Genomic DNA, 20,424 nt, shown 5'->3' on the forward strand with positions numbered 1-20,424 from the left:
CATGCGTTCGCTTCGATCATGCGTACGCGTCATCTGTGTTCTGCTCATGGTGCGCGTCCGCGTCAGTCACGCATTCGCGTTGTTGCCTTTTCGCACTGGGCATGCGACCGCGTCGTCCATGCATTCGCGTCGATGCCAGTTTCTTCAAAAACTCCATTTTGTGCTTTCCTTCTATTTTTGTATGTTTCCTTTCCATCCTTTAAGTCATTCCTGCCTTAGAAGATCTGAAACTTCTCAACACACAAATCACGGCATCGAATGGTAATAAAGGGTGATTAAAATAAATAATTTCAAAGCATAGGAAGCATGTATTTCACATATATCACATAATAAGGAAGGAAAAGTAAAACCATGCAATTTACATGAATAAATGGGTGAAGGATTGAATAAATCTCTTGAATTGAGCACAATATATATCATAAAATATGGGTTTATCAGGGGTTGATTAAGAGGAGACACTTGAGTTGGAATACTCAAGTGCTTAGTTAAAATTGAACATTGTTGGCTAATTCTATATCTACTAACGCTAGACCTTCCCAAGGGAAAGGACTAGGATCTGTGGATAAGAATCAGTCCAATCACTTGACTTTCCTTTACTCAGTAAGGGTTAACTAAGTGAGAACAACAAACTCTTTCCACTACACTTTCTAACAAGGATAGAACTTCCAATTAATTATTCCCCCAGTCAAGGCTTTTATTCAGAATATCAATAATTGTTCTTAGTTTATTTTTATTGCTTCAATTTATAATTATTTTAATTACTCATTATCCAACTCAAACCTTCTGGAAAATTTCTAATTAATAAATTAACACTCTTTCCTGCAACTCGTTGGGAGACGAACTGGGACTCATACTCCCAGTATTTTTAATTTTAATTTTTGTGACAAACCTTTTTAAATTGGTGAGGCGGACCTTAGCTGGTTGAGGGCTATACTTGCAACGCATTTCTCTTATTAAGATTCTCTTAATTGGTTAACTTCTGCCACACATCAATTTTTGGCGTCGTTGCCGGGGAGTTGCAATAGTGTGCTAGATTATTAATTAGTGTACATATTTTTATTTTATTCGCATATTTTATTTTTATTTTGTTACCATGAGCTATATGTCTTTCTCATTGAATGACGCGTTCATTGCCTGATCCGAGCTTAGCCGCTTTTGATCCTGAAATTGAAAGAACTCTTTCACGTATTAGGCGAGCTCGACATCGGTTAGCCTTTGAGGGTGGTGAAGTGATTGTTATCGATTCACCAGTCTCATCTGAGGGCGAGACAAGCTCATTTACTACTGATTCAGTTGATTCACGTGCAGGTAACATGACAGCACCTAGGAGGATTACTCTCCAGGAAACTGGAGCCCTGGATTTTACACTGCAACCTTATCAAGTACATCATTCAAATCTGGCTGTAGATTTTGAATTGAAGACTGCACTAATCAACTTAATGCCCAAGTTTCATGGCTTACCTGCTCAAGAGCCTATTAAGCACCTTAGGGATTTTCAGACAGCCTGTTCTACTGTTAGGCGTAATGGTGCAGATGAAACTTCTATTCTGTTAACTGCGTTCCTGTTTTCTCTTGAGGAAAAAGCAAGGGAGTGGTACTACTCCCAACCTGAAGCAACTGTTACTAACTGGGATACACTCAGGAGAGAATTTTTGGAAAAATATTTCCCAGCTGAAGTTACAGATAGATTGAGAAAAGAGATCTCCTGCATTGTTCAAGGTGACTTGGAGACTCTCTATGAATACTGGGAGCGTTTTAAGAACCTTCTAGACGTATGCCCCCATCACATGATTGACAGACTAGTGTTGATCAGCTATTTCACTCAAGGCATGAACCCCCAGGATAAGACTACACTGGATGGTGCTAGTAATGGTTCTATGAAGAAGTACAGGACCGCAGATGAAGCATGACAACTGATCAGCGACTTAGCTGAGTCTACTAGAAATCACAGGCAGAGGCGTAGCCACTCAAAAGCTGTTGCAGAGGTTTCCTCTAGCGTTAAAACTACTGCTCTTACCCAGAGTATATGTGAAATGACCAACCTACTGAAACAGATGCAATTAAACCATCAACAAACACATAAAGCTCAGCCTCCCTCACCACAGTAAAGCCAATAGTTGGTTCCACAAAGAGTGTGCAAGATCTGTGCTGATTATAGTCATTATACTGATGAATGTCCGCAGCTCCAACAGGAAGACAACACTGTGGCAGCCACTCATAACTTCTATGACTGCCCAAATCAAAGTTACAATCAACAGGGTGGCAACTACAACCAAGGTGGAAACTATAACCAAGGATGGCAAGATAATTCCAACCAAGGTTGGAGGGACAACTATAACAGAGGAGGCAAAGACAACAATGGAAACCAGAGGTGGAATAACAATAATAACAACAGACAACAGAATCAGAACCAACCTTACAGAGCACCTCACCTAAGACAGCCCCAAGGACCCCAGCAAAACCAACAGCAGGTTCCTCAGATCACTTACTCCAATTCCTCATCAAATGACGAGATGCTTTGTTCTCTTGCACAAGGGCAACAAGACATGCAGACGCAGCTGAACTCTACTTTAAATGGTATGACTACCATTTTATAAGCTCTCGTCTCCCGGTTAGATTCATCACCTAATTCCACAAATCAACCTTCAAGCTCCAATGAAATTTTTTCTCAACCCCTACCTAATCCCAAGGGTGGCATCAATGCCATCACTTTAAGGCCCAGAACCACATTGCAGGAGAGAAACCATGAGGAGCCAAGCTCACCAAAATACGTCCTAGCTGAGGATGTGGTGGAAGTGGAAGATGCTGAAGAAGAAGAGGACGTACAAAACATAGTTGAAGAAGAATCAGCTCAACCACAAAATGAAACATCAAAGGATGCAGAAGCTGCAAGTAACACCCCTCCTATCCCATTTCCACACCTTGCAAAGAAACCCAGAAAGCAGATGGAACTTGATCCGAAAATGGTAGAAATATTCAAAAACGTTGAGGTAACCTGTTCCCCTTTTTTATGTTATTCAGCAGGTACCTAAATATGCAAAGTTTCTAAAGAATTTATGCATAAATAAAGATAAAATTAATGAATTAGAAACTATTCCTTTAGGTAGTTCTATATCTGCTTTAATGGGAGGTATACCTGAAAAATGTAGTGATCTAGGCCCATGTATGGTTAACTGTACCATTGGAGGTGTAATATTTTCTGATTGCATGTGTGATTTAGGAGCGTGTGTTAGTATAATTCCATTGTCTATTTATGATACTTTGAGGCTCCCTCCCTTAAAAAGGTCGGCAGCTCGTTTTGTGTTAGCAGATAAAAGCATTATTACAATAGTTGGAACTGCTGAAGATGTATTAGTGAGCATTAAGGGGCTCACATTTCTCATTGACTTCTATATCCTGGAAATGCTCCCTAATGACTCAGAAAGACCATCATCAATCCTACTTGGAAGACCATTCCTGAAGACTTCAAAGTTCAAGCTGGATGCATTCTCAGGAACTTACTCCTTTGAGATAGATGGCAGAACAGTGAAATTCAGTTTAAATGAAGCTATGAAGCACCCTCCGGAAGATTATTCTATCTTCCAGTGCGACATCATTGATGAAACTGTAGCTGAAGTTCACCAAGAAGAAATGGAAGAGAAGCACATGGAGTAAGGCCCAAGTGTGGGGACACTTTCTGAAAAAAAAATGAAGACCCTTTACCATTATCACCAGCCCCATATGATCCAGAGCCTAGCTACGAGCAGAAATTGGAATTAAAGCCCCTCCCTCTACACCTCAAATATGCTTATCTTGAGGACAAGCAAAAGTTCCCAGTTATCATTGCAAGGGAACTTACCTCTCAACAAGAGGAGCAACTGCTCAGTGTGCTGAGAAAACATAAGAAAGCAATTGGATGGAACTTAGCGGATATAGTAGGCATCAGTCCCCAAGTTTGTGAGCATAGAATATTCTTAGAAGAGGGAGCGAAGCCTGTCCATCAGCCTCAAAGAAGATTGAATCCCACCATCTTAGAAGTTGTCAAGAAAGAAGTAACCAGACTACTTGAAGCAGATATCATTTACCCCATCTCAGACAGTGAATGGGTCAGCCTAGTACAAGTAGTGCCCAAGAAGTCTGGAGTCACAACAATAAAGAATGAGTATGGAGAACTCCTGACAACTAGAGTGCAGAATTCATGGAGAGTTTGCATTGACTATAGGCATCTCAACTAAGCCACTCGCAAGGATCATTACCCCTTGCCATTTATTGATCAGATGCTTGATCGCCTATCAGGTAAATCCCATTATTGTTTTTTAGATGGTTATACAGGATATTTTCAAATTCATATAGCTCCTGAAGATCAGGAGAAGACCACTTTTACATGTCCCTTTAGAACGTATGCTTATAAAAGAATGCCTTTTGGCTTGTGTAATGCACCCGCTACTTTCTAAAGATGTATGATGAGTATCTTTTCAGATCTTATTGAGAACTGTATGGAAGTTTTTATGGATGATTTTAGCATCTATGGTGATTCATTTAGCCTTTGCTTGGATAGTTTATCTAGAGTGTTAGACAGGTGTGTTAGTACCAACCTTGTATTAAATTTTGAAAAATGTCACTTTATGGTAAAACAAGGAATTGTACTAGGACATGTTGTGTCTAATACTGGTATTTCTGTAGATCCAGCAAAGGTGGATATTATTTCTAGTTTACCTTACCCCTCCTCCGTGAGGGAAGTCCGTTCATTCCTTGGCCACGTAGGTTTTTACAGGAGATTCATTAAGGACTTCAGTAAGATAGCATTGCCTTTATCCAGATTGCTGCAGAAAAATATTGAGTTCGAGTTCAGTGAGGATTGTATGCAGACATTTGATAAGCTGAAGATCGCTCTGACTCAAGCTCCAATTGTAAGAGGACCAGACTGGAGCCAGCCATTTGCAATTATGTGTGATGCTTCCAACGTAGGAGCGGTGCTAGCTCAGCGCGAAGGTAAGGATCCTTTTGTAATTGCTTATGCATCTAAGACTTTAGATGCTGCTCAATCTAATTATACTACTACTGAAAAAGAGCTTCTAGCTATTGTTTTTGCTCTGGATAAATTCCGAGCCTATTTACTTGGTACTAAGGTAGTAGTGTACTCAGATCACGCAGCTCTAAAATATCTATTTGCTAAAAAGGAGTCCAAACCAAAACTAATACGTTGGATACTGCGACTGCAAGAATTTAATTTAGAAATCAAGGATAGAAGTGGTAACCAGAATCTAGTGGCAGACCACTTGAGCCGCCTTGAGCACATTAAGGATGATTTCACTCCTATAAATGACAATTTCCCATTTGATAATTTACATGTAGTATCTGAGATAGTTTCTTGGTATGCACCTGTAGCTAATTATCTAGTTAGCCACACTTTTCCTCAAAATTTCACTAAGCATCAAAGAGACAAGCTGAAAAGCGAGTCTAAATATTTTATATGGGATGATCCATATTTGTGGAGGTGTGGTGCTTACCAGGTAATTAGACGATGTGTACCTCAATCAGAATTCCAGTCCATTTTAGAGGCCTGCCACTCATCTGAGAGTGGAGGACATTTTGGCCCTCAAAGAACAGCTAGAAAAATTCTAGACTGTGGATTCTGGTGGCCTACTCTTTTTAAAGATGCTGCTGAATTTTGTAAATCTTGCTCCCCATGCTAAAGGTTTGGTAATATATCCAAGAGGGATGAGATGCCTCAACAGATTATGCTTTTCTGTGAAATTTTTTATGTTTAGGCCATTGACTTCATGGGTCCATTTCTAAATTCTAATGGTTACTTTTGTATACTGTTAGCTGTAGATTATGTTTCTAAATGGGTGGAAGAAATTACTACCCGTACTGATGATGCTAACACTGTTGTTTCCTTTGTTAGAAATCATATTATTTGTCACTTTGGATCACCACGAGCAATCGTGAGCGATCAAGGCACTCCCTTTTGTAACAGGAGACTAACAGGATTACTAAAGAGGCATGGGATAATTCACCAAGTAACAACAGCTTACCATCCCCAGACCAATGGGCAAGCAGAAGTCTCAAACAAAGAGATAAAATGTATTCTAGAGAAGATAGTAAAACCTCACAGGAAGGACTAGAGTGCCAGGCTACAAGATGCACTCTAGGCATATAGAAACAGCATACAAGACACCAATTGGGATGAGCCCCTTCCGCCTAGTATACGAAAAGGCTTGCCACCTTCTAGTATAGGTGGAACACAAGGCCTTCTGGGCTGTGAGGGAGTGCAACATGAATCTTGAAAAAGCTGGTGCTAAAAGAAAGCTACAACTAGCAGAATTGGAGAATTTTTGCCTAGAAGCATATGACAACTCCAAGAGATACAAAGAAAAGATGAAGGTTGTCCATAACAAGCACATAAAAGGAGAGAATTCAGACCAGGGGAGTTAGTTCTTCTTTATAACTCCAGACTGAGGCTTATGCCAGACAAACTGAGAACAAGATGGGAAGGTCCATACAGAATAGAAAAGACAGAGCCATACGGAGTTTTCCACCTGCGTCATCCTTCTAGCTCCAAATTTCTAAAGGTCAATGGACATCGCCTGAAGCTTTATCATGGTGAGAAGATGAAGAATAACAAAGAACTAGAGATTTTCCTCTTGGAAAACCCACCAACAGACGCAGAATGAGCCTAACGAGCGTCCAACTTAAGGACATAAAAGCAAAGTGCTAGGTGGGAGACAACCCACCATGGTATGATCATTCCGTTTCAGTCTTCGATTTATTTCACTTTATTTCTATTTTTATGGTGTTAATGACTCTTCTTATAATTACTACATATAGTCTGCATTCACGTTTGCATTAGCATTTTGCATTTCTTAAAAAAAAATACGCACGCGACGCATAAGCGTCGCTAATGCGTCCGCGTCATATGTGTGTTCTGAAGAAAAGGAAAGTAAACAGAAAGTCACGCGAAAGCGTGGCTGGAGGCGCGCCTTAGGCACAATCATGCCCACCCTCGCGTCATTGACGCGTTCGCGTTATTTCAGAAACGAGCCTCCCACGCGTCCGCGTCACCCACGCGAACGCGTGCCCCTAAAATCGACGTAAAAGAGGTGTATGGCAGCAAGTTATGATGGAGCTGGGCTGGAATGATGCTGGAAGCACCAGCCCCATCACGCAACCGCATGCCCCACACGGCCGCGTCGTCCTCCAAATATGGTCATTCACGCGATCGCGTCACCCACGCGATCGCGTCACCCTAAAATCTGGCAAAATGGGTTTGAAACAGAGAGTTGCGTGAACGCGAGGCTGCTCTCGCGCCATTTGCATAAATCAAGTCACGCGACCGCGTGACCCACGCGTCCGCGTCACTTGACAAAAAAATACACACCACACGACCGCGTGACCCACGTGTCCGCGTCGCATGCGGCGCATAGATTATCCAGATCAGCCAAAATATCTTATCTTTTCTTCCCCAAATCCTAATTTTTCTTTTCCCTTCTTATTTCTTTCTTCTTCTTTCTTCCTTCTCTACTCGTTCTCACTTTTTACTTTCTCCTCCCTTATTTTCCACATCCATTCTCAAGGTTCTTTTCTTTCTTTCTTTACTCTTTATTTTTCCATTATTTTTATTTATGCTTACTTCTTTTTTTACTTTTATTATCTATATTTTCTTTTCTTTCTTTTCTTTTTCTTTTCATTCCTTTAATTGGTGTTAGAATTTTATTTGGGTCATTATTTTCTTTTATATTTTGCTTGTGGATTATTGAGGAATTGTTTGACAATTATATATTACTTTTCATAAGGGTTGCTTGCATGTTCAATTTACTACTTTCAATAACATATCTACCATGCATGCTATGTGTTTGTGAAAAAGTATGTATGGCATTGTGCATTATTTTTATTTATTCTATTCTACTACTCTAATGCCTGTTTTTCACAAAACCCCTTTTATATTTTATTAATTAAATATAATTGTCAATACAAACAGATTATTAGTTTGAAAGACTTGGTAATCTAACTTGGACACTGAATGCTTGCATTTAATTGCCATCACATGCACTTGCTTTATCACCTTTGATGAACTTTTCACATGTAGCCTAGACCATGTGTTAATGACATCCTTCTTTACCGTGCATTGATTATCACCTTTACTGTTCGCTCCCTTGCTCGAACCCTTAGCTTTACATATTACTTTCTTTTTCCTTTTTCAGGATGGCCACTAAGAAAGGTAAAGAGAAAGCTACTCCCAAACCACCAGCAAGGAGAGGAACAAAAAGTGCATTAGTGGAAGAGCCTCCTTCAATAGCGGTGAAACCCTCAACAAAACGAATCAAGAGGATCATCAAGGTCGATGAAAAAGAAAAAGCCTTCCTAGCAAAGGACACTGCGCGGTTCCCTAACCGCTACTGTGAGCAGATGTTCCCCATCCTGGTAGCAAGGAACTATAACAATGAGCACCTTCTCATCCTCCCAACCAATATTGCTGAAATTGTTGAGCCTCACATTGAACGAAGACAATGGGGATTCCTACAGAGACAGCCACGACAGGTTAATCTATCATGGGTAGTTGAATAATACTCCAATCTTCACATGCCAACCATGCAGTCTGTCTATGTCCGTCAGAAGCAAGTCCCCATAACTGAAGAGGCCATTCAATAAGCTTTAGATCTTCTCCCTGCTCTAGAAGGATTGGATGCATTTCAAGAAGCTTCATTCAAGCACCAGACATACCAATTTGACTAGAACGCCGTTCTCCAAGTTATCGCACAACCTGGCAGCAGATGGATCTACGGATACCATCGTTCCCGACCTAAGGGCATATTGGCTCCAGCACTTACTTTGGAAGCTCGAGTATGGGCACAGATCATGCCCCATTACGTCTTTCTGAGCACTCATGAGTCCTCCTTCATTGCAGACATGGCTATTTTACTTTGGTGTATCCTTACAGACCAGCACCTCAATTTACCAAGACACATTGGACATGCTATGGGACACGTCCAAATTGCAGGCAACTTACCTTTTCCCGCCTTGGTTTCAGATCTAGTCTCAGCAACCGGAGTCTCCTACAGAGCTGGGGACACCAAAGCCACGATTCCACGAGATGATCAATACGTCCCTAACGGGAAGTATATCAGACCTCCAGCAGTAACTATCAACCGGAGCACAGAACCAGCAGAAGATATTCCTTCTTCTTCCACACCACAAGTACCTTCAACAAACCAACTACTCCATCAAATACTTGAGAAGCTAGACCGGCTTGAACGGAAAGGAAAGCAAAGAGAGCGTCGTAACAAGCGCAGATTTACAGACCTCAAGGAGCTACTTCTTGGTAACCAACCACCTAGAGAAGACCCAGACACCCCGGACTCCACTTCATTTACCAGCACAATGAGCCACGACGGTCCCGATGGTGGAGATGCTGCTACTAGCCCCCCTTTGTTCCTGACAGATGGTACCGAGGACGGTGCAAAGCTTTAAGTGTGGGGAGGTCGGTTAGTACCTGATTTCCGGAGGTAATTTCTTTTCCTCTAAACACCAATAATATAGGATATTTAGTTAATTTTTCTTTTGTTTAGGATAGGATAAATTGCATAGTAATAGGTAAATTGCATGCACGTTCTACTTCATTGAAAAATGATAAGTTTCTCTTAAGACCCTATTTTTGAAAATTTTCACTAATTTAAATCAAAACTTTTGTGTTAAATTTGTTTGAAGTTGTAATTGGAACATAGTTAAAAAGCTAAGAATACACAACCCGTGAGATTTTGAGCCTAATTACATGGTTACATTATTTAACCATAATTATTTTACCCTTGTGTGTTCACTTGTCTATGATTGTAATCTTTATTTTGTTTCATCCTATATGTCCAATGTTTAATGTATCTATATGCATGCATATGATTGAGGCCATTACTTGTTTAGCTCACTTATCCCAAATAAGCCCACCCTTTAAATCACCCTTGTCAGCCACTTTGAGCCTTTTAAACCCCATTTGTTCTATATTTTATCACATCACTAGTCTTAAGCAGAAAAATAATTAAATGTCCCAATTGAATCTTTGGTTATCTTAAGATAGAAAGTGTGTTAATTGAGTATGAGAAAATTGTGGGAACATGGGTTAATAAGGGCATGAGTCATGATAAAATAATGGAAATTTAGATACTTACTCATGTAAAACAGAAAAACTGAAAATCCATGTGCATTGATATGTTATTTTTACTTAAAAAAAATCCAAAAATATTCAATAAATATTTAAATAAATAAGGGGACAAAATTACCCCAATTTTAAGTTAAGTAAAAGATCAATGCATATGTGAAAAAAATTTAAGAAAAAGTTAATTGGTGCACGAAATTGTGATCTCTGGTAATGGCTCCAAAAACTTGGTGCTCTAATCTCAATTCATAATTTGTCACAACTTCGATACAACTAACCAGCAAGTGCACTGGGTCATCCAAGTAATAAACCTTACGTGAGTAAGGGTCGATCCCACGGAGATTGTCGGCTTGAAGCAAGCTATGGTCATCTTGTAGATCTCAGTCAGGCGGATATAAAATAAGTTATGGAGTTTTCGAAAATAAATAATAAAATAAGGGTAGAAATACTTATGTATATCACTGGTGAGAATTTCAGATAAAGGTATAGAGATGCATTCGTTCCTCTAAACCTTTGCTTTCCTGCAGTCTTCATCCAATCAGTCTTACTCCTTTCCATGGCTGGCTTTTTGTAAGGACTTCACCGTTGTCAATGGCTACTTTTAATCCTCTCTGGAAAATGGTCCAAATGCTCTGTCAGAGCACGGCTAATCGTCTGGAGGCATCACCCTTGTCGATGGCTGCGCCTTATTCCTCTCTGTGAAAATGGTCCAATGCGCTGTCACTGCATGGCTAATCATCTGGAGGTTCTCGATCATACTGGAATAGGATTTACTATCCTTTTGCGTCTGTCACTACGCCCAGCACTCGCGAGTTTGAAGTTTGTCACAGTCATTCAATCCCAGAGTCCTACTTGGAATACCACAGACAAGGTTTAGACTTTCCGGACTTTCATGAATGCCGCCATCAATCTAACTTATACCACGAAGATTCTGATTAAGAGATCCAAGAGATACTCATTCAATCTAAGGTAGAACGGAAGTGGTTGTCAGGCACGCGTTCATAGGGAATGATGATGATTGTCACGTTCATCACATTCAGGTTGAAATGCGAATGAATATCTTAGAAGCGGAATAAGTTGAATTGAATAGAAAAATAGTAGTATTTTGCATTAATCTTTGAGGAATAGCAGAGCTCCACACCTTAATCTATGGAGTGTAGAAACTCTACCGTTGAAAATACATAAGTGAAAGGTCCAGGCATGGCCAAGAGGCCAGCCCCCATGATCTAAGAACCAGGCGTCCAAAGATGTTCAAAGATACAATCCCGGATTCAAAGATTCAAAGATATCTAATACAGTAGTAAAAAGTCCTATTTATAATAAACTAGTTACTAGGGTTTACAGAAGTAAGTAATTGATGCATAAATCCACTTCCGGGGCCCACTTGGTGTGTGCTTGGGCTGAGCTTGAAGTCTACACGTGGAGAGGTCATTCTTGGAGTTGAACGCCAGCTTTTGTGCCAGTTTGGGCGTTGAACTCCACTTTGCAACTTGTTTCTAGCGTTGGACGCCAGAATTGGGCAAGGAGCTGGCGTTGAACGCCAGTTTGCATCGTCTAAACTTGGGAAAAGTATGGACTATTAATATTGCTGAAAAGCCCTGGATGTCTACTTTCCAACGCAATTGGAAGCACGCCATTTCGAGTTCTGTAGCTCCAGAAAATCCCCTTTGAGTGCAGGGAGGTCAGAATCCAACAGCATCAGCAGTCCTTCTTCAACCTCTGAATCTGATTTTTGCTCAAGTCCCTCAATTTCAGCCAGAAAATACCTGAAATCATAGAAAAACACACAAACTCATAGTAAAGTCTAGAAATGTGAATTTAACATAAAAACTAATGAAAACATCCCTAAAAGTAACTAGATTCTACTAAAAACATACTAAAAACAATGCAAAAAAGTGTATAAATTATCCGCTCATCACAACACCAAACTTAAATTGTTGCTTGTCCCCAAGCAACTGAAAATCAAATAGGATAAAAAGAAGAGAATATACTATAAATTCCAAACTATCAATGAAACATAGCTTCAATCAGATGAGCGGGACTTGTAGCTTTTTGCCTCTTGAATAGTTTTGGCATCTCACTTTATCCATTGAGGTTCAGAATGATTGGCATCTATAGGAACTCAGAGTTCAGATAGTGTTATTGATTCTCCTAGTTCAGTATGATGATTCTTGAACACAGCTATTTTATGAGTCTTGGCCGTGGCCCTAAGCACTTTGTTTTCCAGTATTACCACCGGATACATAAATGCCACAGACACATAATTGGGTGAACCTTTTCAGATTGTGACTCAGCTTTGCTAAAGTCCCCAATTAGAGGTGTCCAGGGTTCTTAAGCACACTCTTTTTTTTTTCTTTGGACCTTGACTTTAACCGCTCAGTCTCAAGTTTTCACTTGACACCTTCACGCCACAAGCACATGGTTAGGGACAGCTTGATTTAGCCGCTTAGGCCAGGATTTTATTCCTTTAGGCCCTCCTATCCACTGATGCTCAAAGCCTTGGGATCCTTTTTATTACCCTTGCCTTTTGGTTTTAAGGGTTACTGGCTTTTTTTGCTTGCTTTTTCTTTTTCTTTCTATTTTTTTTTATTTTCGCTAATTTTTTTTTCTGCAAGCTTTGTTCTTTGCTGCTTTTTCTTGCTTCAAGAATCATTTTTATGATTTTTCAGATTATCAAATAACATGTCTCCTTGTCATCATTCTTTCAAGAGCCAACATATTTAACATTCTTAAACAACAACTTCAAAAGACATATGCACTGTTCAAGCATTCATTCAGAAAACAAGAAGCATTGTCACCACATCAATATAATTAAACTAAGTTTAAGGATAAATTCAAAACTCATGTACTTCTTGTTCTTTTGAATTAAAACATTTTTCATTTAAGAGAGGTGATGAATTCATAGGACATTCATAACTTTAAGACAAAGTTACTAACTACTAATGATCATGTAATGAAGACACAAACATAGATAAGCACTTAACATAGAGAAAACGAAAAACAGAGAATGTAAGAACAAGGAATGAGTCTACCTTAGTGATGGTGACGTTTCCTTCTTGAGGAACCAATGATGTCCTTGAGCTCTTCTATGTCTCTTCCTTGTCTTTGTTGCTCCTCCCTCGTTGCTTTTTGATCTTCTCTTATTTCATGAAGGATGATGGAGTGCTCTTGATGTTCCACCCTTAGCTGTCCCATGTTGGAACTTAATTCTCCTAGGGAGGTGTTGATTTGCTCCCAATAGTTTTGTGGAGGAAAATGCATTTGAGGCATCTCCGGGATCTCATGGTGATGAGCTTCCTACGCCTCTTGAGCTCCATGAATGGGCTCTCTTACTTGCTCCATCTTTTTCTTAGTGATGGGCTTCTCTTATTCAATGTGAATGTCTCCTTCTATGAAAGCTCCAGCTGAGTAACATAGATGGCAAATAAGATGAGGAAAAGCTAGCCTTGCCCCAGGGGAGGGCTTTTCAGCTATTTTGTAGAGTTCAAGGGAGATGACTTCATGAACTTCTACTTCCTCTCTAATCATGATTCTATGAATCATGATGGCCCGATCCACAGTAACTTCAGATCGGTTGCTAGTGGGGATGATGGAGCGTTGGATGAACTCCAACCATCCTCTAGCCACAGGCTTGAGGTCCAGTCTTCTTAGTTGAACCGGCTTGCCTTTGGAGTCAATCTTCCAGTGAGCTCCTTCTATACATATGTCCATGAGGACTTGGTCCAACCTTTGATTAAAGTTGACCCTTCTAGTGTAGGGACGCTCATTTCCTTGCATCATAGGCAAGTTAAACGCCAACCTCACATTCTCCAGAATAAAATCTAAGTATTTCCCCCGAACCATTGTAATATAATTCTTTGGATTCGGGTTCTTACTTTGATCATGGTTCCTAGTGATCCATGCATTGGCATAGAACTCTTGAACCATTAGGATGCCGACTTGTTGGATGGGGTTTGTTAGAACTTACCAACCTCTTCTTTGGATTTCATGTCGGATCTCCGGATACTCATTTCTCTTGAGTTTGAAAGGGACCTCGGGGATCACCTTCTTCTTGGCCACAACATCATAGAAGTGGTCTTGATGAGCTTTGGAGATGAACCTTTCCATCTCCCATGACTCGGAGGTGGAAGCTTTTGTCTTCTCTTTCCCTTTTCTAGAGGATTCTCGGGTCTTGGGTGCCATCAATGGTAATGGAAAAACAAAAAGCTTATGCTTTTACCACACCAAACTTAAAATTTTGCTCACCCTCGAGCAAGAGAAGAAAGAATAGATGAAGAAGAAGAAGAAAATATGGAGAGGAGGGGGGAGGTGTGTTTCGGCCAAGAAGAGAAAAGAGGGTTGTGTTGTGTAAAAATGAGAAAAAATGGAGGGTTATATATAGGGAAGGAAGGGGGGTAAGTTCGGCCATTTAGGAGGGTTTGGGTGGGAAATTGATTTTGAATTTTGAAGGTAGGTGGAGTTTATGAGGTAGGTTTATGGGGAAGAGTGGATGGATGTGAGTGGTGAAAGGGTAATAGGGAAGAGAGATTGAGGTGATTGGTGAAGGGTTTTGGGAAAGAGTGTTTATTGGGAAGAGATGATGATTTAAAAGAGGGAAGAGAGTGAGTGGACGTAGGTGGGGATCCTGTGGGGTCCACAGATCCTGAGGTGTTCAAGGATTTACAACCTTGCACCAAATTAGGCATGAAAATGCCCTTGCACACAACTCTGGGCGTTCAGCGCCAGATTGGTGCTTGTTCTAGGCGTTGAACGCCCATTTGTAGCCCATTTCTGGCGTTGAACGCCAGAACCATGCTTGTTCTGGGCGTTCAGCGCCAGCTCTTCTCCAGGGTGCATTTCTGGCGTTCAAACGCCCAGATGCTGCCCATTTCTGGCGTTCAGCGCCAGAACCATGCTCTGTTCTGGCGTTGAACGCCCAAAACATGCTTCTTACTGGCGTTTAAACGCCAGTAAGGTCTTCCTCCAGGGTGTGATTTTTCTTCTGCTATTTTTGATTCCGTTCTCAATTTTTTAATTTATTTTGTAACTCCACATGATCATGTACCTATAAAGACATATAACTAATAAAAATATAATTAAATAAAAATTGGGTTGCCTCCCAACAAGCACTTCTTTAATGTCAATAGCTTGACAGTGGGCTCTCATGGAGCCTCACAGAAGTTCAGAGCATTGTTGAGACTCCCCAACACCAAACTTAGAGTTTGGATATGGGAGTTCAACACCAAACTTAGAGTTTGGTTGTGGCCTCCCAACACCAAACTTAGAGTTTGACTGTGGGGGCTCTAGTTGACTCTGTTTTGAGAGAAGCTTATTGTGCTTCCTCTCCATGGGTATAGAGAGAGATCCTTGAGTTTTAAACACAAGGTTGTCCTCATTTAATTGAAGGATCAATTCTCCTCTGTCCACATCAATCATAGCTCTTGCTGTGGCTAGGAAGGGTCTTCCAAGGATGATGAATTCATCCTCATCCTTCCCAGTATCTAGGACTATGAAATCAACAGGGATGTAAAGGCCTTCAACCTTTACTAACACATCCTCTACTTGTCCATAAGCCTGTTTTCTTGAATTGTCTGCCATCTCTAATGAGATTTTAGTGGCTTACACCCCATAGATTCCCAGTTTCTCTATTACAGAGAGGGGCATGAGGTTTATTCCTGAACCAAGGTCACACAGAGCCTTAAAGATCATGGTGCCTATGGTACAAGGTATTAAAAACTTTCCAGGATCCTATTTCTTCTGAGGCAATGTCAGTTGATCCAGATTACTTAGTTCATTGGTGAACAAGGGAGGTTCATCTTCCCAAGTTTCAATGCCAAATAATTTGGCATTCAGCTTCATGATTGTACCAAGGTACTTGGTGACTTGCTCCTCAGTGACATCCTCATTCTCTTCAGAAGAGGAATACTCATCAGAGCTCATGAATGGCATAAGGAGGTTCAATGGAATCTCTATGGTCTCTAGATGAGTCTCAGATTCCTTTGGTTCCTCAGAGGGAAACTCCTTGTTGATCACTGGACGTCCCAGGAGGTCTTCTTCACTGGGATTTACATCCTCCCCTTCCTCTCCAGGTTCGGCCGTGTTGACTATGTCAATGGCCTTGCACTCTCCTTTTGGAATTTCTTCTGTATTGCTTGGGAGAGTACTAGGAGGGATTTCAGTGATCCTTTTACTCAGCTGGCCCACTTGTGCTTCCAAATTTCTAATGGAAGACCTTGTTTCATTCATGAAACTTATAGTGGCCTTGGACAGATCAGAGACTAAGTTTGCTAAATTAGAGGTATTTTGTCCAGAGTTCTCTGTCTGTTGCTGAGTGGATAATGGAAAAGGTTTACTATTGTTAAACCTATTTCTTCACCATTATTAAAGCCTTGTTGAGGCTTTTGATCCTTCCATGAGAAATTTGGATGATTTCCCCATGATGAGTTATAGATGTTTCCATAAGGTTCACCTAAGTAATTTACCTCTGCTATTGCAGGGTTCTCAGGATTATAAGCTTCTTCTTCAGAAGATGCCTCTTGAGTACTGTTGGATGCAGCTTGCATTCCTTTCAGACTCTGAGAAATCATATTGACTTGCTGAGTCAATATTTTATTCTGAGCCAATATGGCATTCAGAGTATCAATTTCAAGAACTCCCTTTTTCATAGGCGTCCCATTGCTCACAGGATTCCTCTCAGAAGTGTACATGAACTGGTTATTAGCAACCATGTCAATGAGTTCTTGAGCTTTTGCAGGCGTTTTCTTTAGGTGAATGGATCCACCTGCAGAAGTATCCAATGACATCTTTGATAGCTCAGATAAACCATCATAGAATATATCCAGGATGGTCCATTCTGAAAGCATGTCAGAAGGACACTTTTTGGTCAGCTGCTTGTATCTTTCCCAAGCTTCATAGAGGGATTCACCTTCTTTCTGTCTGAAGGTTTGAACATCCACTCTAAGCTTGCTCAGCTTTTGAGGAGGAAAGAACTTGGCTAAGAAAGTCGTGACCAACTTATCCCAAGAGTTCAGGCTGTCTTTGGGTTGAGAGTCCAACCACACTCTAGCTCTGTCTCTTACAGCAAAAGGGAAAAGCATGAGCCTGTAGACTTCAGGATCTACTCCATTAGTCTTAACAGTATCACAGATCTACAAGAATTCAGTTAAGAACTGAAAAGGATCTTCAGATGGAAGTCCATGAAACTTGCAGTTCTGCTACATCAGAGAAACTAGCTGAGGTTTCAGCTTAAAATTGTTTGCTCCAATGGCAGGAATGGAGATGCTTCTTCCATGTAAATTGGAATTAGGTGCAGTAAAGTCAACAAGCATTCTCCTTGCATTATTATTATTTTCGGCTGCCATCTCCTCCTCCTGTTCGAAAATTTCTGAAAGGTTATCTCTGGATTGTTGTAATTTAGCTTCTCTTAGTTTCCTCTTTAGAGTCCTTTCAGGTTCTGGATCTGCTTCAACAAGAATATTCTTGTCTTTGCTCCTACTCATATGAAAAAGAGGGACAGAAAAATAATAATAATAGAGATCCTTTTTACCACAGTATAGAGGTCTCTGTGTTAATAGAAGAAAAGAAGAAGAGAAAATCTGAACTCAGAGAGAGAGAGGGAGTTCGGATTTTTGGTGAGTGATGTGAGGAAGAGATGTTAGTAGATGAATAAGTAATTAGAAGGAGATGAGGGAGAAGGATTTTTGAAAATAATTTTTTGAAAAAGAGTTAGTGATTTTCGAAAATAGTTTTTGAAAAAGGTTAGTAGTTTTCGAAATTTTTAAAATCAAAAGTTAAAATAATTAGTTAATTAAAAAGAAATTTTTAAAATGAGGGAAGATATTTTCAAAAATTATAGAGAGAGAGTTAGTTAGGTAGTTTTGAAAAAGATAAGAAACAAACAAAAAGTTAGTTAGTTAGTTGAAACAAATTTTGAAAAGATAAGAAGTTAGAAAGTTAGAAAAGATATTTTTGAAATCAAATTTTTGAAAAAGATAAGATAAGAAGATATTTTTGAAAAGATATGATTGAAATTAGTTTTTGAAAAAGATTTGATTTTTAAAATCACAATTAATGACTTGATTCACAAGAAATCACAAGATATGATTCTAGAACTTAAAGTTTGAATCTTTCTTAACAAGCAAGTAACAAACTTGAAATTTTTGAATCAAAACATTAATTGATAATGTTATTTTCAAAAATTATTTTTAAAATTTTTTTAAAATTTTCGAAAATAACTAAGAAAAATGAAAAAGATTTTATTTTTGAAAAAGGTTTTGAAAAAGATAGGATTTTTAAATTGAAAATTTGATTTGACTCATAAGAAACAACTAGATTTTAAAAATTTTTGAAAAAGTCAACTCAAATTTTTGAATTTATGAGAGAAAAGAGGGAAAGATATATATATATATATATATATATATATATATATTTTTTTTGAATTTTTAATGATGAGAGGGAAAAACATGAAAATGATGCAATGCATGAAAATTTTTAGATCAAAACAATGAATGCATGCAAGAATGCTATGAATGTCAAGATGAACACCAAGAACACTTTGAAGATCATGATGAACATCAAGAACATATTTTTGAAAATTTTTTTTTATCCAAAGAAAACATGCAAGACACCAAACTTAGAAATCTTTCATGTTTAGACTCTATGGATGCAAGGATGCACATGTAAAACAAGAAAAGATGCAAAACAAGAAAAACATCAAGATCAAACAAGAAGACTTACCAAGAACAACTTGAAGATCATGAAGAACACTATGAATGCATGAATTTTTCGAAAAAATGCGAGATGAATATGCAATTGACACCAAACTTTCAACTTGACTCAAGACTCAAACAAGAAACATGAAATATTTTTTGATTTTTATGATTTTCTAAATTTTTTGGAATTTTTCGAAAATTATTTGAAAAAGAAAAATAAGGATTCCAAAATTTTTAATATGAATTCCAGGAATCTTCAATTCTTAGTCTAAAGCTCCAATCAAAAGGGTCAGGCATGGCTTAATAGCCAGCCAAGCTTTAGTATGTAACTCAGACATGACACACCTAACATGTCCTATCCAAAAGAATTAGACATGGCTTTACAGCCAGCCAGGCTTCAACATGCTTCATGAAACACTAGAATTCATTCTTAAAAATTCTGAAGAAAATATATTTTTGAAAACATTTCTATTTTAAAATTTTTTTTTTCGAAAACAAAGGAGAAATTTTTGAAAGATTTTTAAAAACTTTTTGAAAATAAAACGAAAAGAAAGTTACCCAATCTGAGCAACAAGATGAACCGTCAGTTGTCCAAACTCAAACAATCCCCGGCAACGGCGCCAAAAACTTGGTGCACGAAATTGTGATCTCTGGTAATGGCTCCAAAAACTTGGTGCTCTAATCTCAATTCATAATTTGTCACAACTTCGATACAACTAACCAGCAAGTGCACTGGGTCGTCCAAGTAATAAACCTTACGTGAGTAAGGGTCGATCCCACGGAGATTATCGGCTTGAAGCAAGCTATGGTCACCTTGTAGATCTCAGTCAGGCGGATATAAAATAAGTTATGGAGTTTTCGAAAATAAATAATAAAATAAGGGTAGAAATATTTATGTATATCACTGGTAAGAATTTCAGATAAAGGTATAGAGATGCATTCGTTCCTCTGAACCTTTGCTTTCCTGCTGTCTTCATCCAATCAGTCTTACTCCTTTCCATGGCTGGCTTTTTGTAAGGACTTCACCGTTGTCAATGGCTACTTCTAATCCTCTCTGGAAAATGGTCCAAATACTCTGTCACAGCACGGCTAATCGTCTGGAGGCATCACCCTTGTCCATGGCTGCACCCTATTCCTCTCTGTGAAAATGGTCCAATGCGCTGTCACTGCATGGCTAATCATCTGGAGGTTCTCGATCATAGCGGAATAGGATTTACTATCCTTTTGCGTCTGTCACTACGCCCAGCACTCGCGAGTTTGAAGTTCGTCACAGTCATTCAATCCCAGAGTCCTACTTGGAATACCACAGACAAAGTTTAGACTTTCCGGACTCTCATGAATGCCGCCATCAATCTAGCTTATACCACGAAGATTCTGATTAAGAGATCCAAGAGATACTCATTCAATCTAAGGTAGAACGGAAGTGGTTGTCAGGCACGCGTTCATAGGGAATGATGATGATTGTCACGTTCATCACATTCAGATTGAAGTGCGAATGAATATCTTAGAAGCAGAATAAGTTGAATTGAATAGAAAAATAGTAGTACTTTGCATTAATCTTTGAGGAACAGCAGAGCTCCACACCTTAATCTATGGAGTGTAGAAACT

At 39.3% G+C, this 20,424-nt stretch overlaps 2 non-coding genes across 2 annotated transcripts; one reads left to right on the plus strand and one right to left on the minus strand.

Annotated features, from left to right (window-relative positions):
- Positions 1 to 1,685: 1,685 nt before the first annotated feature.
- Positions 1,686 to 1,789, minus strand: LOC148573794 (small nucleolar RNA R71). Its single transcript, XR_015906764.1, has one exon. It is a non-coding gene; the product is annotated as a small nucleolar RNA R71 (small nucleolar RNA).
- A 15,173-nt stretch (positions 1,790 to 16,962) lies between these two features.
- On the plus strand, positions 16,963 to 17,070 carry LOC148573795 (small nucleolar RNA R71). Its single transcript, XR_015906243.1, has one exon. It is a non-coding gene; the product is annotated as a small nucleolar RNA R71 (small nucleolar RNA).
- The last annotated feature ends 3,354 nt before the right edge of the window (positions 17,071 to 20,424 follow it).

The sequence above is a fragment of the Arachis ipaensis genome, chromosome B2 (assembly GCF_059453495.1).
Source record: "Arachis ipaensis isolate K30076 ecotype BB chromosome B2, ASM5945349v1, whole genome shotgun sequence".
NCBI classification, from domain to species: Eukaryota; Viridiplantae; Streptophyta; class Magnoliopsida; order Fabales; family Fabaceae; genus Arachis; species Arachis ipaensis.